The following is a 17,513-nucleotide window of genomic DNA, read 5'->3' as shown; positions in this document are numbered from 1 at the left end:
ATTTGGCCAAGCAGTTAAACACCAGCATCGGGATGATTCAACGGATCAAAGTTTGGAACTCCCTGAAAACATACAAGAAACAGAAGGTGCCGGAATAGTCCCTGGTACAGCAAGTTCAGGCCAAAACAAAAACGCGAAAACTGTATAACCGGATTCTGGAAGGTGTTGGTCTGGCAAGCAATTTGTACCTGTGGTTTGCGGTCGTCGATTTTATTGACGAAGGGCACAATTAACGCCAAAGTGTACGAGGAAGAATGTTTGAAGAAGAGAATGCTGCCACTGTACAGAAAGCATAAAGCTCCCCTCTATATCTGGCCGGATTTGGCTTCAGCCCACTACGCCAACTCCGTTCTACAGTGGTTGTCAAAAAATAATGTACAATTCGTGGAAAAGGACATCAACCCACCGAACTGCCCGGATCTTCGGCCAATTGAAAGGTATTGGGCAATTGTCAAGCGGCACTTTCGGAAGGAAGGTACAGTGTCCCAAAACATGCAGGAGTTAAAAAAATAACTGGACAGCTGTCACCAGGAAAGTCACAAAAGTAACTGTGCAGAATTTAATGAAGAATGTCAAGTCCAAAGTGCGAGCGTTTCACAGAGACTAGGATTTTCTTCGATATAATAAGTGAAATGCATAAAAATGTAATTTTTCTACAATATATCGAAACCTGATGTCAAAATATATTTTTTTTGCTTTTTACCTTTCTCATATAGAAAGGTTATGCAATCACTTGAAAACCCGATGAGTGAAAATTGGCCCGAAGGCCATATACCATTCGACTCAGTTCATCGAGCTGAGCAATGTCTGTGTGTGTGTTTGCGTCAAATAATCTCACTAGGTTTTCTCAGCGATGGTTCGACCGATTTCCACAAACTTAGATTCAAATGAAACGTCTCGTGGTCCCATACGGAATACCTGAATTTCATCCGGATCCGACTTCCGGTTCCGGAATTATAGGGATTATAGGGTAAAGTGTGTTCAATATTGTACACCGTCATTTAAAATATTTTCGGATGCAACAAACATTTAAATCGTAATTTAGAGTGCGTACTAGTAGAGTTTGTGTGTCATGATGGCTGTACGAACCGACATTGATTATACCGGTTCTCGGGTTCCGGTGCCCGAAGTGCATATAATAGTGAACCCACTTCGTTTTCTTAAGGATGACCTACACGAGCAAAGCATTGTTCCATTCTGTATGTTATGTACAAACAATCTCTTGGTTTCTTTCAAAAATCGAAGAGAACAATTTTGAATAGAATACCACAATATTATATGTACATGAGAAAGGCACCACTAGGTGGATTAAAACAGGTTTTTATTCAATAATCAATATTGCTTACTACTTTTCGATACGCTCCTTACTCAGTATCTTCAGAAGACGTGTAAAAATACATGTTTCAACAGTTAAAAGCATGTCAGAACATGTGCTAAATCAACTGTAAACATGAGTCATTCTAGACGCTCGAATGTATCGGTCTCAGAAGTTGTAAATTTACACGATTTTTTCTTGGTGTGCAGTTGAAGAAGGATAAAATCTGAACTGACTTTACACTGGGAAGAGCTTTGTAGAAGATGATTTTCAATAGCGATTTCGACAGGTATATAAATTCTCCAATGTCAAGTTTCGGAGTGATTGAGAAGTCTTTGTATTTCTTTGAAATAGACAAAAAAGAACCTTTGCGAAAGCAAGCTACGATCAGGTTTTCTTCCGATTATTAATATATGCAAAATTAATAACTTACATTTCCCTGTTGGAAGATGCTGGATGAATGAAAGTTCTTCTTCCAGTATGCTGAGTGAAACAATTTTCTTCATGTATCATGAGAAAAAAAATTCACGCTGGAACGGTTACTTATTTAACTGTTTTAACGATTTGAATTTAGTGAATATTTCGCTTAAAAATAAAGCTTACTATTACTGCATGGATAGTCGGTACAAATCACCAAGCGTCCACCTTTCAGTAAGTCACTTAATATTCAACAAAAAACAGTGCACATATCCCGGGAATGGTTAGTGTTTAAAGTTTATGTTATGCGAAAAGGAACAGTAAAATGATTCTACCTACATAAATTTCCTAATAGGATCCCCAGTAATCGGGCCAACAGTAATAGCTACCGGTGGAGGACCATCGCAACTGTGCCAAACAGTCAGCACTTCACTGTGCTTCAACGATGATCCTTCCTGCTAGCGAAGCACAACTAAAACGGTCCCGTCCGATGGACCCGGAACCAACCTAGAGCAAATTTAGAAAGAAAGAAAAAAAAAGCAAAACATTCGACAGATTCGAACGGAGAAACCCGGACCAAGAGTAGTCCCCCCATCATGTGTAACATTTTCCAGTGCCAATAGGTAAACCACAATTAGAAGTGGATCGTTATTGCATTGCATTAGGGTTTTCCCATTTATCCGTGAGTGATATAGCCGATGAACGTGGCACAACAGAACCGGGAAGGTGTTCGTGCATGATTGAATAATGTTATAACGAAACAACACAAGGAGGCAAAAAGTGAAGTGCAAAATCCTTTCGACCGTACATCCAACCGGCAGCCACGGAGCCTTCCTTCGGTTGCTCACTGTTAAGGATAAGCACTGCTGCCACCACACGTGGGTTGGTGGCCGCCCGGGAGTGGAAACGGCCGCTTGTTACCGTGAGGAAGTGATGGGTGAAGTGTTCCAGCATTTCAACCCACACAGTTTAAAATAGATGCACGTACTTGTTTCGTCGGTCGGTCGTTCGGTTGGCGTAAATGTTGAACGTGGTCGCACCAGTGTAGGTGAAGATACCGCAGGAAAATTGTCTAGAAACATTCTCGTTGTCGGGATCATCTCGGGCTCGTCACTTCCCCCAGGCAGTAACGAAGTGCCCGGCGGGCAACACACGCGGTGCTGCTGCTTCTGCTTGTTCGCTTGCTTGCTAGCCTACGGTTGCTGACCGACTAGTGCCCACAAAACCCTGCTCTGTAAGGATATTGATAATTGTGTTGTTGAAGATGACGATGATGATGATGATGATGATGATGGTGATGAGGCAGATGACGGTGATTATGATGGAGATGATGATGATGTCGACGACGACGATGGTGACGATAAAGGAATAGGGCGATGGTGATGTTCTCTCTGGTGTTCCGTTGTTTGTGCTAATGTGAATCCTGGAAGAGTACCATTATGAAGGGTTTTATGAATGAGTGATACAGGTGGGAAATTGAAATTTACATTCACTGGAAACGGTACCAGTTGCCTTCGTTGCAGACTACACCACATGGTGAAACTGTGTGTGTAGTCACATCTACTTTTCGGTTCAGGTCGAAAGTTACAGACGAGCAGTCGGTGTTTCATTACGAGTCAAATATATACGATGTAAGTAAGGTAGTGTTCGAGGTTCATTGTAGAGTAATTATTGACTCAGGTAGCACTACGCTTAATGGTTTCGCTGAAAAGTGGCCGCAGTGGCAATCATTAAAAAGCTATTCAAACGCGTGCTACATTAACCCGTACGGAGTATGTTCCATCTATTCGAACTCGGGTGAGCTAATCGGGGAGAGCTCCTATTTTGCATATTGTCAAAAATCGATCAAAAGTCACCGTGAACTCTCCTTATTCTTTTGATAGATACCCAAAGTAAGAAAAGAGATGTAACAGATGAAAAAATAAGCAAAAAATTAAAATTTGCAAAAATTAGTATCCCCAGAATGGGATTCAAACCTTCTTCCAGTACAAAAACTACAAGGATCAGTCCCATGGGGTTCGAGCCATTCATGTGGAACAAGGCAACCAAAATTTCTAATGATCTACAATCAAACAGTTCAATCAATCGTAGCACTTTTGAATTCGCAATTGCACGAGAGTCTGCTTAGATTGATCTTGATTAGGAACCAACACCGAGCATTGCTTGTTCTATAGCCGACGAAATCACACCAATATCCCAAATGTATGCAATTATATCTTTGTACAGGGTCCGCCATGTAACTTTTTTTTTCAAACATGCAATAAAACACAAACGGTTCATCCGATTTCAAAATTTATTTTTTCATATTAAAGTACAATCCTTCCGGTTAATTGTGGAATATAAATTCATTTAAATGGCTGCCTCGACTGGCCTTGCAGTACGCCATACGGTCGATTCAGTTTTTTAGTACATTTTCGATTGTATGCAGCTTTATTTCAGCTATGGCTGCACGAATGTTGTCCTTCAAGGCATGAATCGTCTCTGGCTTGTCCACATAACACTTATCTTTGACAGACCCCCAAAGATAATAGTCTAACGGCGTCAAATCACAGCTCCGATGTGGCCAAACGACATCCGAATTTCGACTGATAATTCGATCTTCGATGACTGTGCGCAGAAGATCGATCGTAGCGTTGGCTGTGTGGCATGGAGTGCCGTCTTGTTGGAACCAAATGGTGTCCAAGTCTTCCTCTTCAAGTAACGGGAAGAACCAATCGCTAATCATGGCGCGGTAGCGCTCGCCATTGACCGTGGCGGTGGCTCCTGCCTCATTTTCGAAGAAAAATGGCCCAATGGCGTCACTCTCTGAGGATGCATCAGCTTCTCCATGATAACGTGCGGGTTTTCCGTCCCCCAGATGTGACAATTTTGCTTATTAACATACCCGCCGAGATGAAAATGTGCCTCATCCGAGAAGATGATTTTTGGCAAAAGTCGGCGTCTTCTTCAAGCTGATCGCAAGTCCAGTTGGCGAAGCGTTAACACATCGGATGGTCTCGTGGCTTCAACTCCTGAACCAATTGAACTTTGTACGGTGTCATACCAATGCCTTTATGCAAAATTCGTCTCAGCGATGTCTCCGAAATGTTCAATTGTTGAGATTTGTCAATAATAGTGCCAGTTTCATTCAATCTTTTCAAAAGAAAACGCACATACGGAGCTGACGGCGCCTTTTTCTTCCCATTTCATACGTAATTTTCGCACACACTCCGCAACATTACCATGATTTTCAAAGTAAAACTGCACTATTTTCACGCATTCCTCAAGCGTATACACAACCATTTTCGTTCAGCGAAAGAATAAAACTAAGTTTCTGTCAAATCAGAAGTGTCGAAATAACCGCTAGTTCACAAAAAAGGTAGATGGCGGACCCTGTACATACTTGCGAAACGGATTTCGATATTTAAGCTTCTTTTCGCCAAGCATGTGTTCATGTTTTGTATGCTAGCAGTTATTTTTATAGCGTTACGTTTCTCTACCATTCAGCAATTTCGGATAAAGCGATAACAATTTTCGCATTATCAATTGAGTTCATCTTATATAAATTAGAAATTAATCTTAAGCACTCAAAATTTACCCTGGGGTAGTTGTCCATTTCTCAGGCTCACGACATAACATAGAATTTCATCCGAGCTTGCATGACACAAGATCAGAGCATACAAATTAAAGCTTCAAATCGTTTTATGGCACTTTTCGTCTTGCTGTGTCTAGTTACAACCTACCCCTAGCATGCTACTCGTAGGACTGAAACATTCGCTATAATTTTACTTATATTTATAGATTCGCCTGCTTCCAGCAGCTGCGCTTAAGCATCGATTGACCAATCAGAGCAATGCTTTCCCTTTGATATATCGCTTACTCCTTCAAAACCGTCGACTATGGCAGGGAAATCCAGTATGCCGGAGAATTTTTGCTGACAAAATTGGACACTACTAGCTATTAATCGACATTTCAATGATATACAATTAGAAATACATGGCTATGAACATTTAAATCAATACGTAGAAATATTTCCAATCAATTGGTGACATAATATTAATAATTGATACAAAATTGACTGAGCTGTAATTGTTCAAAACCTGACCACATTTCTACGTGTATTTTTCTTGAGTTTCTAATTTGCACCCCTATATAGAAAACAAAAATGTGTTCCACATTAAAATCAAATTGCACTAATTCATTAAATATCTAATTACAAAATAGATTTTATGTGTGAAATACACAATGTTTTGAACTCCCTCAATGTTGCAGCCCGCTTGATTCGTCCTGGCATCGAATTGAAAAAACTAATCCCTTTGTACAATAACGAGTTTTGCGATCTGGCTGATAAAAAGCTTGGTGTTCTCGCATCACACGCATTTCTAGTATTGTACCTATGCAATTGTACCACTTCCTCTTTCAATCCGATCACACAAATATCGAGGCAGCATTCCATTAGAGATTTTGAAAATGAACACCATTGTTAAATAATATACTTTCTGTTTCACTGAAAGCCATTGTAATGCGTTCAATAGAATATTAGAGGAAGTATATCTATTTCCTTTTTAAATCAATCGCATGACCTTATTTTGCAATCGCTGGAGTCTCAATATTTGCGTGTTGTTAGCAAGGAACAGAATCGACGAGCAGAAGTCAATGTGAGGAGAGATTATTGATTTATACAGGAGAATTTTACTACTGGTCGTTAAATCATTTTTCAGGCGGTATAATACACCGTACTTTTTGGCAACCTTCTTGATGATGTTGTTAACGTTAGCTTTTCATCAATTATGACTCCAAGATTCTTCAACTCTCTAACGCGATCAATAATCTCTCCATCAATTTCAATGTTGGCTTCACGTCCAGTGTTTAAAAAAGAAATAACTATATACTTAGTTTTTGTGACATTCAGTTTTAATTGCTTGAATTTCAACCACTGAGCCAGAGAATGTAAGTCTTCGTTCAAATGTGCAACCGCTTCATCCAAATCCTTAGCTGTAATGAACAGAACAGTATCGTCAGCAAAAAAAATTATTTCACAAAACCGTAAAACTCGCTTCATATCATTTATGTACATTATGAACAAAATCGGTCCTAAGACACTGCCCTGTGGCACACCAATTGAATTACCCTGGAAACTAGACACAACATCGTTGAAAACAGTTCTCTGGGTTCTATCAAACAAATAGTTTTCAAACCACTTATATGCCACTCCTTCGATACCAAAGCGTTTTAGTGTTTGTAGCAGTATAGGTCTAGAAATTGTTTCGAAAGCTCGTTTGAGATCCAAGAACACTGCAAAAATAGTCTCTTTAATCTCGATTTTCTCCTTCCATTTTGCTAAAACCAGGTTTAAAGTGGTTTCGCAAGAGTGACTTTTCATGAGCATTTTTTGACAAGTGATGGCGAAACGAGGTGCACATTTTTATAAAACTTACTGCTAAATTCATCTAGCTGGCAGATCTTGTTAGTTAGTGATTATATAAAACTACTTTGGGACTATTAGTCCCCGGTGTCCGCTTTCGGAAACACCGATAATAGTGAAGAGAAGCTCCAAAAATGGAACTCACTTTGACTTCTCAGCAATGGTTGAAACGATTTTCACAAATCACCATTCAAATTGAAGCTCTAATTGATCTAAAATATGCTGTGCAATTTCATCCAGATCCGACTTCCGGTTCCGAAATTATAGGGCGATGAGTGTCGAAACATTCAAATCGTAATAAAAAATGACGATGCAAAACTGGTATGCGTCGGTACGTGCAGCTTTGCTTCGTTCGTAGCGTGCTTTGTTCAATTTCATATAGCGTGCAGGGTTGCCACATTTAAATCCATATTTTTCAGGTGAAAAATGTGTAAATTTGTAAATCTTTTATTCAATTTTTACCTACTTGTTTGTATTATCACAAAATCAGGATAACGTTGCTTTTCTATACAAATGTAACTCATTGAAATTTCAAGGTGCTCTACAATTGTTTTAGAATTGTTATTTATGTTAGATATGTTAAGAAAGATTTTTAAATATAATAATATTGGTTGTGCAACTTGTCACTGTTAAGCTTCACAATACTACCGAAAAAATCACTGTAGAACAACACAGAAAGAATTAATGAAATTTACACGAGATGTAAATCAATAGTAACATGGTATAGACATGAGTTGAATCTAGATTTTGATTGAAAACCTTCATCGGTGCAAAACTAAATTGGATTGTATTGAATTTTCAATTAATTTAACTGTATCTTTCATTTAACGCTCATTTTGCGATTAAATTATTTTGAAACGTACAGAATTGTAAAGTAATTTTATGTTCAATTACCTGCTCCAAATATGTGCATGAAAATAGATGTAAATTCACAAAATATTTTTATCTGTGAACTTTATGTACATCTAAAACAATTGTGCAGCAAATCACCAACTTGTTCATGTTTCACTAGCAGTTATAGAAGTTATAGTGCAAAAAATTTCACATCGTCATGTAAAACGGGAGTAACTAAAACACTTGTGCAATTTATCAAAAGTTTTCCAAACGACTGTCATAATTGTATCGGACACAATATACGTCGAAACTGCTATAAATCTCTCGTGGAAGAATAATTAGCGAATGATGCTTTACGCAAAACAAAAAATGATGAGCCGAACTGAGAACCTTGCTGTGAAAAATATTTTTCTGTTGAGTCCGCATAGTTTTGGACTCCTCATAAATTTTTAGGTCAGTGTGTGCAGTTTGCTTAAGTTTTAGAAAAACAACGAAATAAAATTCAAAACTTGCAATAAAGTTGTGCAAGATTTATCTGTTTGAAATGAACGCAAAACTTGCAGACATGAGTATATTATCATAAAAGTTGCAGAAAATAGCATTACATAATCAGTGAAAACAAACATCCGTCAGATATTTTTTAATCGGTTTTCATCTCGCGCTTAATAATGAGCATACCTTATACCACTTTTCAAAGATATTGAAAGAAAAGTTCAGTTCATCATAGTTACTCTCATAGCAATGTATTACCGCTTGAGTAATTTGTTTTTGCAACTCCAGTACATGAGCTTACCAAAATAATACCTACAGTGCGTATCACAAATGTCGGCCCGCTCAGAAGAATGACTATACTGTATGGTTGCTCAATTCAACTAGAAAATTTAGACTGATAAAAAAAACAAATGTAGAGCATTTTTTTCTCGAAATATTAACATGTTAATGTTTCCTGTTATTTAATTATTTAGTCTTCACGTTGCGTTAACCATTTTATATTCAACTCACTGCTACCATCGATGCCATATTGGAAAATATTCGAGAGAAATTCATTTCGAGATTTTTCAGGTTCAATAAAACTTTAGATTGATCAGAATCGTTTGAAAATTTTTAGAATATTTTAATAAACTTATTTTAAACACAATTCCGATGAAAATAATAAAAAATAATAGACTGTTATTTTCACAGAAATTGGTGTACAATCATCAAAACACGTTGATAAGGCGCTTAAAATATTCTGGCGTACGAATACATGTTTCACCATAAAAATGCGGTTCGCTGTCGATTTTTCGTATAAAAACAAAAAAGATCAATTCTACAATATGTTAGCTTTATCAATTTTCATGGGCACATTATTTTACAAGATCCATGTTTGTGTTAAGAGCAGTAGTAATAAAATTCAAATGTGAAACTTATTCATTGGAAATTAAATTTGTTATGTTTTTGTAAACGTCATTCCATTTCTTGTTTACATTCCGTAGAAGTTTTCACGAGTTTCACAGTTGTTATTTCGCTGATTTCATTACTGCCTTTGTGATGGGATCGACGCATGAGTTTTTGTATCCGTTGCATTACCGTTGTGAACAAATATTCGTAATAACGGAAGAACTTAAAGATATGTTGCACAACACAGAAAAATTGCGCTTTTTCCAGTTACTAGAATAGTAATATTAACTAACTTGATAAATTGAACAAGAAAAAAGAAAAATACAGGACAGAAACTTAACATGCTACTTGGGCAAGTAAACTTATTGCCTTTCTTATATAAAAAGTTTATGCAATCACTTGAAAAATTGACTAGTGAAAATTGGCTCGTAGGGCTAAGTGTGTATGTATGTGTGTCAAATAATGTCACTCATGGAATAAAAAAAATAGTTATTTGCGGCTATACTGGTTCCAAGTTTCCGGTTCTAGAAGTACCGGAAATAGTGGTCTAAAACGAGACTCACTCAATTTTCTCAGAGATGATTTCATCGACTTCCTCCAACTTAGGTTCGAATAAAAGATCCTATAGTCTCATAAGTTGCTGTTTAATGTGTGTTTAATCATTTAGTGCGTCGATGCAAAATGAAGAAAAACTCTTACTAACGTGACATAACTGTTTACGAATTGAAATGGTTATGTTAGTTCATACCCGAAGAAAGTGTATTTTATTCAAGATTAAAAAAAGGATTCAAGATAAAAAAAAAGCAGTTTAGCAATGACACCCAGCAAAGACATGCACTTCAAACGAGTAATGAAGTGTTACAATTGAGCAATGACATACACAATAAGTGAAAAATGAAACGTTTCAATGAGGTGTCACTCGTGCAACTGAGCAATAACACAATCCCAGCAAAGTTACCTGTATGCATGAAAGCAAAAAAATGTCTCAGTTGTTTCAACCAATTATTCAGCAATTGTAACTTAAAACCCCTTTGGCAAGAAATATTTTTTTATTGCTAGTTTCTTCGGAGGGCTAATCGTACAATGGAGGGCTACTTGAACAACGAAATTTTGCCTAAGTAGGTGTTAAAAAGGCAACGAAAGATTATAATCTCCAAGAGGGAACTCACCAACAAAACGTTCACAGGGCATTAAATATTTTTCACTCCACTCGCAGAATGGTTCGCTGGAAGAGCTTTTTGCCTTTCTCATATAGAAAGTTTATGCAATCACTGTGAAAACCTACTTTTGAACCGAGGGCCGAGTGTCATATACCGTTCAACTCAGTTCGTTGAGTACGCAAAATGTCTGTGCGTGTGTGTGTGTGTGTGTGTGTGTAACGTTTTTTTGCACTAACTTTTCTCAAAGATGGCTAAACCGATTTTCACACTTAGATTCAAATGAAAGGTCTTGTGACCCCATACAAAATTCCTGAATATTATTTCGATCCAACTTCCAGTTCCGAAGTTATGGGGTAAAATGTGCAAAAATATGAAAATATGTGTTCTAACTTTTCTCATAGATGGCGCAACAGATTTTCACAAATTTAGATTCAAATGAAAGATCCTGTGGTCCCATACGTAATTCCTGAATTTTACTCGGATACGACTTCCGGATCTGGAAATATAGGGTAAAGTGTGTTAAAAATTTTATACTATTACTGAAAAGAGCGAAAAACCGTAAACATCGAAACATCGAACATCTAAATCGACCTCAAATCATCTCCAATTGATAGTTTTCATCCTTTTCAATTGTCAAACAAACCGATTATGGTTATTCTTTTAAGAAAGGAAGAATATTATTTTGCAGAATACCACAGTATTATATTGATATGAGAAAGGCATCATTACACCACTAGGGGGATTAAAACAGGTTTTCGATTTTATTTTCAAGAATGTTGCTGACAAGTCAATGCTACAGATGTACTTTCAAGATAATACAAATATTATCACTTTTCCTTAGTAACATTTTTTAAGCGTTATGCGTTTCTAATTACATTAACACGAACTGTCCCCAAAAATTTTACTCGCAGATGAAATTAAAACATTTATACTGTATGAATACCTATTCAGTACTTGGAAAACTTGTTTTACAATTAACTCTTCTGCATACTTTCATGAAACGGTCACTACATAACTGACATAAATGACGTTCATTCGCCATTGAAAATTTTCAATATGGAACGTTTCTAGTGAATTTTTGTTTTGCGTTTTGCTATCTTCGTTCTCAGCCAAGTGACAGAATTTTAATACAGCTAATTTCGTTTATCTGAATGGTTATGATAAAATTTACAGGTATGCTAGTTAAATCAACAACATTTTAGTTGAAAAAACAACGGCGTGAAACACTCAGAAGTTATTGGTTAGCCTAATTTTATTCTAAGGGCACGCAACTAAATTTTTTTTTACTTACGTTTCGTTTTAGGCCCATCAGTGCGTAACAGTTTATGTTCAACTGTTATGCAACCTTGCAGATCAACATAAGCCGCTAAGCTGGACGTTAAACTCTAAATTTACTTGAGCTGTAATCTATTCAAATTACACTGATGGACGTTTTGGACGAAATTAGCCTATCCCCTGAAGAGCCACAAACTGGATAGACCAGTACATTGAATCCTATTTAGGTTCGGCCCGTCGCACAGTGGTCCAAAACTGGAAAAAGACGGTCAAAAATCTGTACTGACTTTCACTGATTTTTAAAAGCTAACGTGTCTTCGAAGAAGTTTAACAAGATCATATATCGCTTCTATTGCAAGAGGTACCCTAGTTTTTGTTAAGGGGGTAGTACCAATTTCGAAAAAAAAATTCTTTTTCACAAAACAATTTTTTTCTATCTCGTTTTGAAAAACAAACATTTGAAGTATTTTTGCTGAAGATTTAAAAAATGTAAAATAAATATTTTTTGAGATATATTCGCTTTATCTTAAAAGAAGTTTTTTAGGATTTATCTGCGTGGAATCTACCTCTATTACCTAAGTATATACTACAAAGTTTTAGATAGCATTGAAATGAGTTACTTTTTCCAATACTTTTCACAACCTAATCAATCCATTAGGTAATCAATGTTACCTAATTAATCATTACAATATGTCACTTGGTCGCATTGCACTCGATCAATCAGTATCAGTCACGCTATAGTCCGAGTTTTCTGTGTCGCTAATTTCTTGCTCTGTATTTTCTTGTTCTGTTGTAAGTTCTAGCATATCAATTGCTTCCAGTGACAATTTCTTTCCAGCGTTCAAATTTATATAGTGTATAACAAGATAATAATGTATATACACGCATAAACAAGCTCATGCTTGCACGCGCAACTTAGGCAAATTGTTGCAATCTTTATTTTGTTCACTTTTGGACAATTAACAATATTAGAAAAATTTAAGTGGAACTCGATGCAATTTTTTAGGCTTAGTTTCAATTATTGAACATTCGAAAAATTAGCAAAAGTTCAACACATATTTAAAAAATGGAAAAATGTTTTCCAAACAAAATATGATAAAGTATTGTAAAAGTGCAAACCTTTACGAAAAGATTCCATGTTTAAACGTGTAAATAAATTGAGTTACCGCGAAGCAACACGATTTTTAAGACGAGATGTTGATCGTGCGACGCTCACTGCAAAAGTGAATTACAGAACTAGCAGACGCGTGACGCGGATTCTTAACCATTCATGGTTTCAGCTTGGCCATAGTGAAAATGATGCATATTTCGCTTTGGCACAAGGTGAAAAAAGGTAAAATGATGTATAACTTCCAGAAAAGAATAAATCTATGCATTACCTTCTATCAAATTGTGGGATTTTATATTTTCTGCTATTATTCCAAACAAAGTATGCATAAAAAAATAACTCGAAACAAGTTATGATTAGAAAACTAGTTTTAAGGGAGTTGCCATAATTCAATAACTAAAACTAACTTTGCCAAAAAAAAGTTCCATCAAGTTCCACTTAGATACGTTTTTTATAGTTTTTTGCATATCTTTTCCTAGAAAAAATCTGCTGCATAAAGTTGCATATGTTTCACTTCAGTGCATGGTTTTTTCATAGATAAAAACCCTGTTTTAATCCACCTAGTGGTGTAATAATGCCTTTCTCATATACATATAATATTGTGGCATTCTATTCAAAATGTTTCTCTTCGATTTTTGAAAGAAACCAAGAGATTGTTTGTGCATAAAATACAGAATAAAACAGTGCTTTGATTGCGTAAGTGATCCTTGAGAAAACGAAATGGGTTCACTATTATATGCACTTCCGGACCGGAACCCGAGAACCGGTATAATCGAAGTCGGTTCGTGCGGCCACCAACTAACATGACACACAAACTCTACTAGAACGCACTCTAAATTACGATTTAAATGTTTGTTGCATCCGAAAATATTTTAAGTGACGGTGTACAATATTGAACACACTTTACCAAATATCTCCGGAACCAGAAGTCGGATCCGGATGAAATTCAGAAATTCCGTATGGGACCAGAAGACCTTTCATTTGAATTTAAGTTTGTGGAAATCGGTCAAACCGTTGTTGAGAAAAGTGAGTGAGATCCATTTTGGTATATATGACTACTATTTCCGGTACTTCCGGAACCGGATACCGGGAACCAGGATAGCCAGAATCGGTTTGTTTAGTTGCCTACTGATAATGACTATCGATTTGTGTAGTTTTGAGTTTAGGAAATGTTTTACGTATTTTGTTTCGCCGGTTTAAGTGACGGTGTACAATATTGAACACACTTTACGCTACAACTCCGGAACCGGAAGTCGGACCCGGATGAAATTCAGGAATTCCATATGGGACCAAGAGACCTGTCATTTGAATCTAAGTTTGTCAAAAACAAACACACACACACACACATACACACACACAGACACATACACACACACATGGGGCAGCAGGGACTATGTCTAAGGGCTTGACGACTAAGTAAATTATTTTCAATAGTTCTAAAATTTTGCAGAAGAAAAAAAATTTCTCCTTCATTAGAAAAAAAAATATGGTTATATTGTTTGTCAAAGTAGGCCATGAACAATTAGGGATAGAATCATATGTTCAGCAAAATACTACAAATGTTTTTTACTTCAAAAAGAAATAGAAAAAAAAATTTGTTGAAGAAAAATTAACAATAGACCTCTAAATGAGTGAACCAAACGAACAAAAGCTACCGCCGACACGAAAGAATACAATTGTTGTTGACTTCAGGCAGTGCAAAATTCGACCTTCGATACGAGAACTTGAAGGTTTGCTTAAGGAGCATATGCAATGTCATTAAAAGGGTGCATTTACTTCAATGCAATAAGACGAATAATGTTGTTTACATCCAGTTTTATAAAGAGTTGGATGCAATTCAATTCGCAAAAGACAATAACAATGTGCATTATGTGGAGCACGAAAACATTAGGTACAACATTCCAGTATATATGGAAGATAGTGCTATAGAAGTGCGTGTGCATGATCTTCCCTCAAGCGTCACCGATTCATATATTCTCAAAACTATGTCCCCATACGGAGAGATTCTCTCTATCGAAAAAGAAAAGTGGAAGAACTTTTTCCTCGGTATTCTAAATGGCGTACGTTTATTACGCATACACTTGAAGAAGCCTATAACTTCTTATGTGACTTTCGGTCAGGATACAAGAATCCCGTGCAAATCACTTGTTACATATGACAATCAGATGGCCACATGTCAATATTGCCAAAAAGCTGTTCACTACGGTAAGCCATGTGATAAACTGGACAAGGAGACAACTACACCAAAGGACAACGGTGCTTCCTTCACACCAACCCCAAACAACCCCAGTACACCTGTGACAGCCACCAACAACAATGAAGCATCCCCTTCAACGAAACCATCAGTATTCCCTATAGAACAAAGTACACCAGCTGCAGTTAACAACTTACCCTCCAACAAACCAGCAACTGCAACCAATATACAACAAGGTGCATCTACAGCAACTAGCAACGAAAAGAAGACGGAAATCGACAACAATACCATCGATGCAACAATGGATGACGAGACGAACCACGAACGAAGTGCCCCTCAATCCTCGCAGGAGGGAAATGGAAGCTCCTCTCCCCCTAGAAAAAGGGTGACAATGAGATTCAACGAAAAAAAAATTTATTTAAAAAATCGGTTCAATCGGCCACGTAAAGCTTGTACGCAAATAGGCCTGAATAAAAAATATCTTTTAAATAAAAAAAAATGAAGCGATTTATAGTCTTGTTAAACTTCATGTTAGCTCTTGAAAATCAGTGAAAGTCAGTACAGACTTTTGACCGTCTTTTTCCAGTTTTGGACCACTGTGCGTCGCAAAAATGATGCATTTCAGTGTACTTTGATGAAGTTGTAACCCGAGTGGAGTTCGAGTTTTACGTCATGTTGAACTGCTTGCCAGCATAACAATGCAACACAAAGAAGAAGAAACGTATAGAAAAACGATAAGTAATTGGTTATGAGTAGACAATCTTGGCAACAAAGGTTCGATCGAACGATTCTCTGCGATGTTTTCGATGAAAGCTGCTACGGTATATCTTCATTGTGAACAGTCCTACTTTATCGTAGTACCCGCAATCAGATGAAACATAATGATGATAACAATCTACATAAGCGTATAGTACAGAAGCAAGAGGCGGCCAGGGTTGTAATACGGGGTGGTCTTGAAAAGCAGCTCCGTATATGCCCATGAAAAAGAAACGCCCTAAATACTCTTCATTTCAGCTATTGTTCTATACAGAGTCTGCATGGTTTGGACTCGGTTTCTAAAAATCTCGTCCCTATTTTATCCTCTTGCCTATCTGAAACTTCAAAACAATTAACTTTCAATTTCTATCCTCTTCCTCTTTCAGTTTTGGCATTCACATTCTATATATTCTCTGCCGGTTCGAGATTGAAGCCTTGGCAATCCAATTTAAAGTTGATTTAATTCTATTGCTATTGGTTTCTTCGTTTCCCAGCTTTGCTCTCGAGAGAGTGGACCGTAAAACGAAATCATTGAAACGAGTTGAACAATACATTTTATAGACCCATCGATGTAAACTAACTGTATAGTAACAAGAGCCAGACTTCCGAGAGGTTAAAAAGGAAACATTTTCCCCAGAAAGGTACTGTTTTCCATCGTACCGTCATCGGGCTGAGAGAGCAAGTGAGATAGAGAAAGAGAAAGAGAGAGATAGAGTTGCCCATGTTCGGTCGTATGTGTCCAAGTTATATAAATAAAACTACAAATCCGACACAAAGTCTACATCGTTAAAAATGTGAAGCAAATTAGTTCGATATGGAAAATGGAAAGGTTTCCACGTCACGGCCCAGCTTTTCCGTGTAACCATGTGCACTACGCAAGCACTTGTATCTCGTACTCAATTTGATATTCAAAATATGTTGCATGCTGCACTCAACTTTTTTTTTCACTGAATCCCACCGAACAGCTGTAGAGGGAAAGTGCCGACATTTTTTTTTGTACTCTATATTCTGCATTCTCAAACGGTACCAGCACGTGGCTAGGAATTTCCCTACGCAAGTAAGGGTGTACTCGAGCGAATTTTAATCAATAGTGCACAGCGCACACAAAAAAAGCACTTCCAAGACCGGACCACGTCAGCCTAGTCGGTGTTGGGTGAAGCCGAATGGATGAATGGAAAATGGATGTAGGCAAGCAGCTCAAGTAAAACTGAACTCTTCACTGTACCTATAGTCGCGACGAAGCGTCGTAAATCATCCCCAATGCCATCGCCAGAATATATACACACACACGCAGGGATCCCGGATTGCAAATCCACGGGCGTAGATTTTTTTTCTCTTTCTTCTCCCTTCCTTTGTCCTGCTAGTTGAATTGAACCACTAGCAGTAAGAGCGACATTGTATCGACTGTACCCTAAAAAGAGTTTGAAAGAACTTATTCTCGAGATTCTCGGAAGATTCAATTTTATGCACAGTGGAACAGAATGTCCTGTTCCAGTGCCCGAGTAAAAAGGCACTCTCGAATAATAAGGATGTCCTTTCCAGGGGGTCTCAATTATTGTTAATGCAGAACCGTCTCCATTCAATCCCTATTTCGAAATAAGTAAAACCCTTCGAACATTCGAACGACGACGATTCCGGGTGAAATCCGGGACCAAAGTACTCCAACGGTA

At 37.3% G+C, this 17,513-nt stretch overlaps 1 protein-coding gene and 1 pseudogene across 4 annotated transcripts in view; one reads left to right on the top strand and one right to left on the bottom strand.

Annotated features, from left to right (window-relative positions):
• The window catches only part of LOC131428708 (uncharacterized), a 53,489-nt pseudogene extending 50,803 nt beyond the window's left edge, over window positions 1-2,686 (bottom strand).
• Window positions 1-17,513, top strand: part of LOC131432486 (uncharacterized) — a 335,082-nt gene that overhangs the window by 36,993 nt on the left and 280,576 nt on the right. The gene's annotated exons all lie outside the window — the stretch shown is intronic.

The sequence above is a fragment of the Malaya genurostris genome, chromosome 2, assembly GCF_030247185.1.
Source record: "Malaya genurostris strain Urasoe2022 chromosome 2, Malgen_1.1, whole genome shotgun sequence".
NCBI lineage: Eukaryota > Metazoa > Arthropoda > Insecta > Diptera > Culicidae > Malaya > Malaya genurostris.
Note: the sequence above shows the minus strand (reverse complement) of the source record. Positions and strands in the feature narration are given on the sequence as shown.